This window comes from Papaver somniferum, unplaced genomic scaffold (genome assembly GCF_003573695.1).
Source record: "Papaver somniferum cultivar HN1 unplaced genomic scaffold, ASM357369v1 unplaced-scaffold_70, whole genome shotgun sequence".
In the NCBI taxonomy this organism is placed as follows: domain Eukaryota; kingdom Viridiplantae; phylum Streptophyta; class Magnoliopsida; order Ranunculales; family Papaveraceae; genus Papaver; species Papaver somniferum.
In genome coordinates, this window is record NW_020649860.1 from 2,416,070 (window position 1) to 2,426,645 (window position 10,576).

Below are 10,576 nucleotides of genomic sequence, written 5' to 3' on the forward strand. Positions count from 1 at the left end.
TTGTTAGACCCCCGCATTTTCAATTGGTATCAGAGCAGGCAAACACCTTAAAACCTTATAAGTTTGTGTTTGTTCGATCCTCAAAAGTATATCCCTATGGAAAATCTTATTGGGAGACTTTCTCATGGCATCTGTAACGCACACCAGATCTCCTTCAAGATTGTTCAAAGATTATTCATTAGACCTGCGGTCCCTCATAATAATCACATTCCATCTAGTATGTCGGAAAATCTAGATGTGAGAAAACAATCTAAGGAAAAACTTAAAAAGAATTATCAAAGAAAACATAGTCAAAGTTCAAAGGTATGGACTCTCACAAGAATTACTCTTAATCTCTTTGAGGAATACTACCATAAAGGATCAATTGACAAGGATCTGTTTAGGGCGTTTGAAAATGTTTTGAAATTCTTAGAAAAGCTAAATTCCCTGGAAAATTTGAATTGCTCTGATAAAAGTCATGTGCCTATCAAATCTTTTGATTATGCACGAACTGTTCCCAGCACCAATTCATGTGAAGTCAATAAGAGTTCATATGTAATTCGCAAAGGAACCATTTATCAGAAAAGGTCAATTCCTGGTCATAAGAAAAGGAGCCCAAATTATTCTAAGTATTATCAGTATACTTCTGATTCTGGCTACAAATGTTAACCGAAAAACTCGCATGAGAAATTCTCTGCAGTTTCCAAACACCTGATTTGTGGTTTGGCTGCACCCCATTTGTACATAACTTGAGATAGGGCCAGTAACGGGTTGATTTTGATTTATTTCCTTTTTTTTATAAGAAGCTTTTCAGTAGGTAGTTTCCTTAATAATGTATATACCTTCAAAAACCTACTTACCTTTAGTGGGTCGCGGTTCGTGTACGGGTCCAAGCCCATGAATGGGTATAAAAGAAGTTTGAAGTACGCGTACTCTTCTTCCTCCCTAAACAGTCCGCGTACGTGAACTATTCTAGGGTTCATGTTTTCCTCCATTAAAGCTTGTTGATGAACAATTGTTAAGGGATTCTTCAATATAAAAAGTCAAGTAAGTAATTTCTTACCCACTTCCTTGTTTTCTTCTAGAATCATGAAGAGTGTTAAGGGTTCAAAAGGTTTTTCAAATAACCAAAAATTTTCATCCTCTTCCATGGATCTTCCTATTGAACAAAATTCTATTAGGATTAGATATGTGGATGAATCCTGTAGCAAAGTATTTGAAAAGATTTCTTTTACTGGGTTTATTTTAGAAAAGAAATTGGACGATGCAAGTGGGTATAAGGAGGATTTATCTTGTTTTGAAAAATTCAAGCTTGGAAACATTTTTGATGGCCTTGGTGAAGGTTTTGATACTGCTACTAGAATTTTCTATGCCAACATTTATGATGTTGTTCGTGAAGACATGGAATTTAAGACCGTGGTCAATAGAAGAAGGATTTTAGTTAATAGTGAATTGATTTCAAAAATTACCGAAATTTCTTTGGGTGATTTTCGCCTCCCTAGACCAAGCGATGAACGACATTCACAAGAAGCTATTTCAAAGGAGCTTTACGGAAAAAGTGTTGTTTGGAATAAAGGAAAATTTCCCACTAGTCAACTAAATTTCCCCTTGAAAGCTTTTGGAAAACTGGGGATTTCTAACCTTTGTCCTTCAACAATTGAAAATTCTCGTTGGAGCCGTGAGTGAGCGGAATTGGTCTGTTACCTTGAGAAGGAAATCATTGATCTCGACATTTGTGGATTCATTATTTGTCAAATGTTGGATATGACTTCTGTCGACAAGAAGTTAGGCTACCCTTGCTTGATTGAGCGTATTCTATTGGGAATTCCATCGGAACTCCCAAGATTGTCCGTCCATGTACTTTTGGTCGAATGAGGGAATATGATTGCAAAAGGCAAAGGTGTGACACAATTGATGACTCGAGTGATTCTTATTCGAAGCTTCTTCGCCAAATTTACAAAGGTGTTTGTAAGTTGAATACCCAAGTAAATTGTGTCCAAGAACAACTACTTGTGATTGCCACCAAGTATCCCGAGATTAAAGAAGACATGGACAAGGTTCGTTCCACCGTCATGGACTCCAAAGATGAAAATGATGAGTAATTTTTCTCTTGTGCTTCTTGGTGTTAAAGTTCTCTTGTCTTTCTAGAAAACTTCTTATTTTTTTTGTTTTATTTAAGAAGGATTACTAGAGTTTGGAATAGCCATTATTGTGAGTACACATAGCTATATCCATCATTTTTTCATCTTTAATTTTTAGGTTTATTTATTTAAATTATAAAAATTATTTGGAAGATGATTTTTGCAGTATTAATCTTTATGGTTTTATATATTGCAATATGTTATGGGATATGTGTGTTTGCGTCCGTGAACTATTAGTGTCCCATATGATGTCAAAAGTTATCTCTTTTATATGTCGATATGCGAGTATTGATACAAGATCGATGAACTTTTGACAAACAAAAGTTAAGCCTATTATGTCAATTATTGATGGAAGATAGGTTATAATCTTTTGTTTATAAGGATTATGTCTATTGTATGTCATTGTGCAAATAATTATGGAAATAGAATGAATCCTTGTATATGACGCAGTATTGATCATTCCCTGATCCATATTTTATGTGTATACAACAATGCTCCATAAGTTTTTCTTGTGTTGAGCATAAGACGATTGAGTTAATCATTCTTTTATGGTGAACTTAGTCGTAGCTCCGTAAGATCTCTTATGTCGAGCATTTCCAACTAGATTAATCATAGATTCGTTTGTGGTTATTTTGGTTGTGTATTCCTATTAAATTGATCATGGGTTGTTTAGTTGAGAATTGTGGATATAGAAAATCCTTTCTTTATGGTTTTTGGTGTCCAATAAAATCCTTATTTTCTTGTAAAAGTAAGGTCGCTCTTGTTGTTCTCTTGGGAATGACATCAAATGGGGGAGAGTGCTTTTGAACTTGCGCTTAATTTTCATATCTTTGTGGGGAGTGAGGCTGTGGAATTATTTAGGGGTTATCTTGTATCTTTATAAACTCCTTGATGAATGCATTTAGCCTCGGCTTTATGATTGCATCTAAACAAGTTGATATGTACTTTTCTTTGGTCTTGAAGCGTCTTCGTGGAAATTTCATTAGGATCCCGTTTTCTTACCTTTGCCAATTTTATTGACAAAAAGGGGGAGAATTAATGTGTAGTTCACACTACAAATACATATGATTTACGTGTTTTACGGGTCATTATGTAAGGGGGAGTGGTTTTCATGTTGAGACGAAAGTACTGATTAAGGGGGAGTGATACATATCACCATAGTATTGTTGTCGAAGTTGTGATATGAGAACTTTGATGTTGTGTAATAATACTATGACACTGTATAACAATGATCGAGAGCTTTTATTTTCTCATTGTTATGGCTACGGAACTTCAACAACTATGATGCTGAATTGAACATCTATGGAATCATGGGAGTACTTGGAAAAGACGAAGTTTTCAAGTAACGTTGAAGCACCAAGGAGATCAAGCATGTGGACGAGAAGCTACAAAGTTTTATTTATTTTGTAATCAATATGTATTGATAGTTTTTTCACTAAAATTGACAATGGGGGAGATTGTTAGATGGTTTGCTTGGTTTAACTCGCATGCGTTGCTATCTCAAGCATGTTTGTCAATATTAGTGATCAAAACTATATGTCTTGATTTCTAGTATACTTATGACTAAGTCTCGGTCTAGGATAGTTAGGAATAGTTGAGCTCCAGAATCCATGGCGATTATCTTGCAAAGACGAAGAACTACTCAAGCAACCAGTGGAACTTCATCCAACCAAAAGGTATGTAGAGACTTGAACTCATCTTGTCACTCAAAAGTCTATCTACTCTATCTCCTACTCTTGAGACAAAAGTCGTATAAGTATGATAGTTTTCATACATACACATTTGCTATTTCGAGCCGAGTTTACCCGCCTATCTTTTTCTCGAAATACGGTTGGTAAGATTTTGTTTTAACCATCTTCATCTTTACCCGTGACGAAAGTCATGATGACGTTTCAATCTTGAAAATAGCTTTGATGACGACAATCGATTCTTTATGTCTAACGACTGTTATAACATTATAGAAGAATGTTTCAATGATTGAAATGTAGAGTTGAGAATATGTAACCACCTATGGATGTAAGCATATAGTGTGTTCGAACATTAGTGTATAAATCCATATGCCAGAAACCAAGTGGGTGCATATGTGTGCATGCGGTATTGGTGAAGGAGACAGGTTGGGTACGCGTACCCGTATGCGTACTGGCGAAAATTCACGTCCGTGAAATTCTACTGAGTTTGAAGTTTACGAACTCAAAAACCAGTCACCTTAGGTAGACGTTTGGGTACGGTTACTCAAACCTAAATGAATACATTTCATTTGTGTGTGACAAGCTAAGTTTCGATCTAACGGTTGAAAGATATTAGCTTGGATAAATCAGGTTTTTCATCTAACACTGATTATTAAATGCTTTGTTACCAAGGTAACTTAGATTGCAAACCCTGATTTGAAAAATATATAAGGAGACATCTAGCAACTGTGCAAAACTAATCCCCACACCTCCCGTGTGATACTAGTTGGTTTGCTAGAGTCAATTCTCCTTTAATCGTAGGTTTCTTCTCGAGACCCTGTCGATTAACGAATAAAAGACTTCATTGGGATTGTGAAGCCAGACGAAACTACTTTTATTATAGTTGAGCGATCTGACCTTGCCATTTTCTATCGTACGATTTCAATTGAACAATTGATAAAAAGAAATCACAAGCATCTTAGTCTCATTGTTTGTGATTCCACAATATCTAGTTTCGCTACCATACGATTTATATTATTGTGAGGTGATTGATAATACTAAGCTGTTCTTCGGGAATATAAGTCCGGTTTATCAATTGGTTCTTGTTCACCTTGATTTTTATCAAAAGACAGAACAAAACTTTTATGTTTATCTGTGGGAGACAGATTTATCTAACCTTGTAGACTTTTCTGTGTGATACATATTTGTTTATTAAAGTCTTCGACTTTGGGTCGTATAAACTCTTGGTTGTGGGTGGGATCAGCTTAGGGAATCAAGTGCGTAGTATCCTGGTGGGATCAAAGACGTAAGGTGCGCAACTGTACCTTGAATCAGTGTGAGATTGATTAGGGTTCAACTACAGTACATACCGAAGTTAGTTTGTAGCATGTTAGTGTCTGTAGCGACTTAATACAGTGTGGTGTTCAATCTGGACTAGGTCCCGGGATTTTTATGCATTTTTGGTTTCCTCGTTAACAAAAATTCTGGAGTCTATGCTATTTCTATTCCGCATTATATTTTGTTATATAATTGAAATATCACAGGTTGTGTGTTGTATCGAGCAATAGTGAAATCCAACCTTTGGTTGTTGATTGATCCTTGGATATTGGTCTTTGGTACCATCCAAGTTTATCTCTCTTATATTTAATCGAGACTCGCAGATTGCTTGAGTAAGATTTAAATCAAGAGATAGAGATATTAACTCCTTGATATATTTTTTATTAAGATTAAGTCTGACTGTCTAGTTGATTCTCTTAAAAGTATGTTAGAGTTATTCCATACAGATTTCTAATCGAAATATTGGGTGAGGTTGTTAGACCCCCGCATTTTCAGATGTCTCTTTTGATTTGCCTATGCATGAGACTAAAGTTTTGAATGATGCTGATGATACTGAATTGGGGTTTGCTAATTTGTTCAATGACTGTGAGCATGATAGAGCACTATTTGTTTCTGACTTAGGAAAAACTAGACTGCATAGCGATATTTTTGAACCTAAAAATGAATGTAACTTAAATGCATCTGATTCCCTGCCTAGAACACAATATGTTGATTCCTCTGATTTCTCATGGATAACACAAAGGTTTTGGATGATGATGATTATGAACCGGGGATTGATGATTTGTTCTATGAAAATGAACATGATATACCTGTTTCTGGCTTTAGGAGTGTGTGTAATGGTACTAATGATTATATACATGAAAACAACTTAGACGTGTCTACTTCCCTGCCCATGTCACAAACTGGTAATTCTCTACCCAACATATATTTGGTTCGTAACAAAACTGTGAAACCAGCTTTCCTAAGAGTACCTAATCTGGGATTGGAACTGTGTGCCTCCCAAGTCCTCTTAGACTATTTTGCATCCAGGTATAATACCTTTAAGGAGCCAGAACTGAAATGTGTAACTCTGCCCGTCCCTAAAATAGTTCAATTTGAATCAGATCTTTTGCATGATGCACCCCTGAAATTGTTAGATTTTATGCCCAAAAGTATATGTGTTGAAAAATCTAGGTGTGGGGGTAGTTCATTTTGTCTGGCAGCCTCGCTTGCATTTATGTCCTATCATAATTGTGAGAGGCTACTAAGATCTTTACATTATGTCTTTTGGGTTGATCCTCAAATCTTTAGATTGTTGGTGTATGGTGAATTTTTCGTGTATATAATCCAGTAGGTTATATTATATTTTCTATCTCGAGTCAGTTGAGTCTTCTTTTATCTTGTATATATTGTGCTAATCCAATATGATCTCAGCTGAAAATGTTGGATTCTAGCCTTGAGTAATAAAGATCCAATCTTGCTTTCATACCGTAGTCTCTTCCCTTTTCTCTACTCGGCATGGTTCTCATGGTATGTTGTTGTAATTATGCTCTTATGTTGAAACATTGAGGACAATGTTAGATTTAGGTTGAGTTTCAGGGGAGTATTTTACATATAAAGTTTTTAGTCTTTTGCACTTAAATAAAAAAAAAATTGTAAATATTTGCATAAAACCTCCAACTTGTAGAGAATTTAGAGTCACTAGCATGCTTCTAACTATGTTTACATAGAGAGTATGACCAAAATAACTGACTTGGAAGTACTAGAGAACACAATCGGGTTTCTTGTTTGTCTGAGCGTTAAAGTTGGATTTAACCATGCTGGTGGGCAAATTAGGTGCATCAAAGATATTTGGTACTTGAATTGTGATCACCTTTAGTGGAGACTACCTATTTTTACATCAAGCGAGGCACCGACCTTCATTTTTTTGTGACTATCTAAAAAGTCCTTTTAGAGTGTGTGTCATTTGTACGTAAATTCCGGGTAGGAATGGTGAGCTACCCAACTTCGCACCACTCTCAGCACTATTTTTGATCTCTTGAGTGTTAATTCCGTCATCATGAGGATGACGTCTAAAGATGAAAACTCCTTCTTGTAGTTTGATTTGGAGTTGGAACCACTCTCTCCCTCTCTCTCGACAACATCAACAGGTCCATAGAAACACATCATGATCAACGAGCAGAGCAACACCAAATTCTATGAAGAAAGATTGAAATAGTCCGAGGTTTACATGCAACAATACAAGGAAGAGTAACAATTCATACCCAAAGTGAAGATACAATACATAGAGCAGAATTCGTTATACAAGATTGAAGACTTATCTTACAAGAGCAAAGAAAACAAGAAGATGAGAATTAGTGAAGTTCACGAAATCAAGGCAATACAAGTCGTGAAAAATCAAGTGATAAAGTCCTTCATCCATGGATTTAGTAGGTTCATTATTTATTTTGTTGTTTTATTTTTCAGTAATAAAAAAAATCAATTATTATAGTTTTATTTTCTTATTTTTGTTTAATAACACCATGGTAAAGAAGAAAATTTTAAGACGAAATTTCAAGCAACAAGGAAATTAAAGAGAAGAATCAGAAATTGTCAAGGTTCTAAGAAGTTCAAGAGTTCATCATCAACAGTTGAAGACCGGAGATTAAAGACGAAGACGTTTCTATGGATGTTGTGAGAGTGGTGTTGATTGCCGATCGGATGTGAAGGTAAGTGAGTACTCCCATCCTTGCTAATGATTGATTTCTTTTCTTAGAGATCATAAAAAAAAGATTCTTATTCCCACAATTTTGTGGAGTCTCCAGAAATTATTTCGGAAGGTTTTCCTTCCCACCATTCGTGTGCAGGATTTCTCTCTTCATTCCTGCCTGCGCACATGAGAGACTAAAAAAACGGTCTTTTTGAGTGCAATTATCATAAAACCCTATTGGTGAGGCAGAAGTCGAGGCTTGTGATCACTCTCAAACCCGTATTCTTTCATATGGTATGGTTATTTCTCTCTCAACTCTTAAGGATGCGAATGCGTTCTTTGGTATTTCTAACTTCTTATTACTAGCATGCAACAACTTTATGTCCTCATAGCTCCTTGGATGATTGGGACTCTGATACACTATGAAGTTGGAGAAGGTTTTGTGGGTACACCTCTGGTAAACCCTCACGGGACTACAACTCGTCCACTAGGGACACCTAGGGGTTTAAAGGCTTAGTGCATTCGCTAAATGCATTCGAGAGACCAACGACAGTGGTATAATTAGGATTTCTTAATTTTTGTTTCACTTGAGGACAAGCAAAATTCAGGTTTGGGGGTATTTAATGAGTGCCAAATATTGCATATTTCTACACCTTTTTATTGGCAATTAACTCATCTTTTGCGCTTTAAATAATATATTATCCTAAATTCTGTATTTTCATTGTTTTCAAGAATAAATACTTTTACTAATTAACTTTATGTTTAGGTACTAAATAAATCTTGGATGAATGAAGAAGCCAAAAGAGCAGAGAATTGGTGACAACGAAAGAGAGACAACAAAGCTCCCGTTAGGAGGCAGTGAAGAATATTGTTTGCACCTCATCCGCAAGTGAAGAATGTTGTTTGCAAGACCTGAAACTAGAAGTGGGTTTGAGATATTAGATTTGAAGAAGACATGGGCTTAGAAGAAGTAAAAACCAAGACCCAAATTTGTTTCCAACCCGAGCCGTCAGATTCAATTCAGCTGCAGAGCATCTAACGACATCTCTAATCGATGCATCAAAACTTGATATACCTGCATAACACCCTAGATTACTATCTCCTATCCTTGTACGAGAAGAAACCAAACACACCTTCACTTCGTTTTCTTCTTCCCTACAAGCCTTGCAAGACTCCCAGTTCACCTCCATCAATCAACTCCATCCCCGACCATTTCTGATTTCAGCCACTCTCTCAGCCTCCTTCAATCAATCTCCTAGTTTCTATATCTCTCCATCTTATCTTCTCCCTTATCAAAAACAGTAACCCTATGATTGAGAGAGATAAGACTAGGGTTTCTTCACAGCTGTAGAACATCAAGACAAGGAGCTGTAAAGTTGAATTGCAGAAGGGATTCGTCAGAAAACGCGTTTTGGATGAGTGGGTATTCTCCAATCATCAAATTAAAGAGGAATGAGTGAAATTGTGTATAAATAGGGAGGAGATTGTAGAGAGAAAATCATGCCCGGATTAGCCGGTGCACCAAGCTGTAGTTTATATTTGTTTTCGGTATTATTATCATGTTCTAATTCAATAACTGGGGTTTAGATGAAACCCTTAATCATATGTTGAGATAATTCATGTTTCTGTTATTATTCTTGCTGTGCTTAATTGATATAGGAAGGATTAGTCAGTTGGTTGATAAAATTAGCCTATGATTAGTTGTACTGTAAGAAGATAACTAATACTAGGGGTGAGTTAGTGATATTGGTTGATACATCCATTTGAGACCTCTCTGGAAGAAGATCTGTGCTTAATTGATATAGGAAGGATTAGTTAGCTGGTAGATCGAATTAGCCTGTGATTACTTGTACTGTAAGAAGACAGCTAATACTAGCGGTGAGTTAGTGACATTAGTTGATAAGTCATCCACTGGAGACCTCCCTGAAAAGCAACAAGAGTATAACTTGAATGAGTTTTGCCTTTACATAGGATTAGGAGGTGGATTCAACCACCCTAGTACCTCTCATATAATTGTTTACAATCTGTTCTTGCATCTTGATTTACATTTTGTTTCATTGCTTTAGTCCCTACCAACATCTTTGTCGTATCGACACCCAGCAAACAAACCCTTTTGTTACTATACATTTGAATTAGTTGAAGTAAGACCATAGTTTCGACTTACACCCTCCAAGTCCCTGAGGATCGACTCGTACTTACCCAGTTCGTAGTCTCGACACTGTATACTTGCAGTAGTACAATTGTAGGTACTGTTCCAGACCTATCACCAACCTAGAATTCTTAGATTCTTCCATGATTGCACAATACAACTAATTTGGTGTGAGTTTTATTCCATCCTCTTTATTCTCTTCCTAGTTATCAATTTGTACATATAATGCACAGTTAAGTTAAAGTATAAACAATTACAACTTTCAAAGACAAAACAAAATTTTAGCTTCAATAAAAATATATCTGTCTTTTACGCTTCTCTTTATAATCGGGCCATAACATAACTTGAAAGAAATACACGATAACATATCCCTCCAATCAATCTTTTGAACACCAAGTTTCTAGAATATATAGCACACAAGACTTTGGAGTTACATGGATATTTAACAATCTTAAAAACTCTTAGGTATTCAGTTAGGATACGTAAAAAATCATTAAATATCCATGGTATTCAAATTGGGTTTATTTAGATTCCTTAAATATCCTAGGTATTCAATTCATTTAAGATTTATTAAGATATTTGAGGTGAAAGATATATAAGGATTCTCATGGATAAATGTAGTCAAAATATGTGC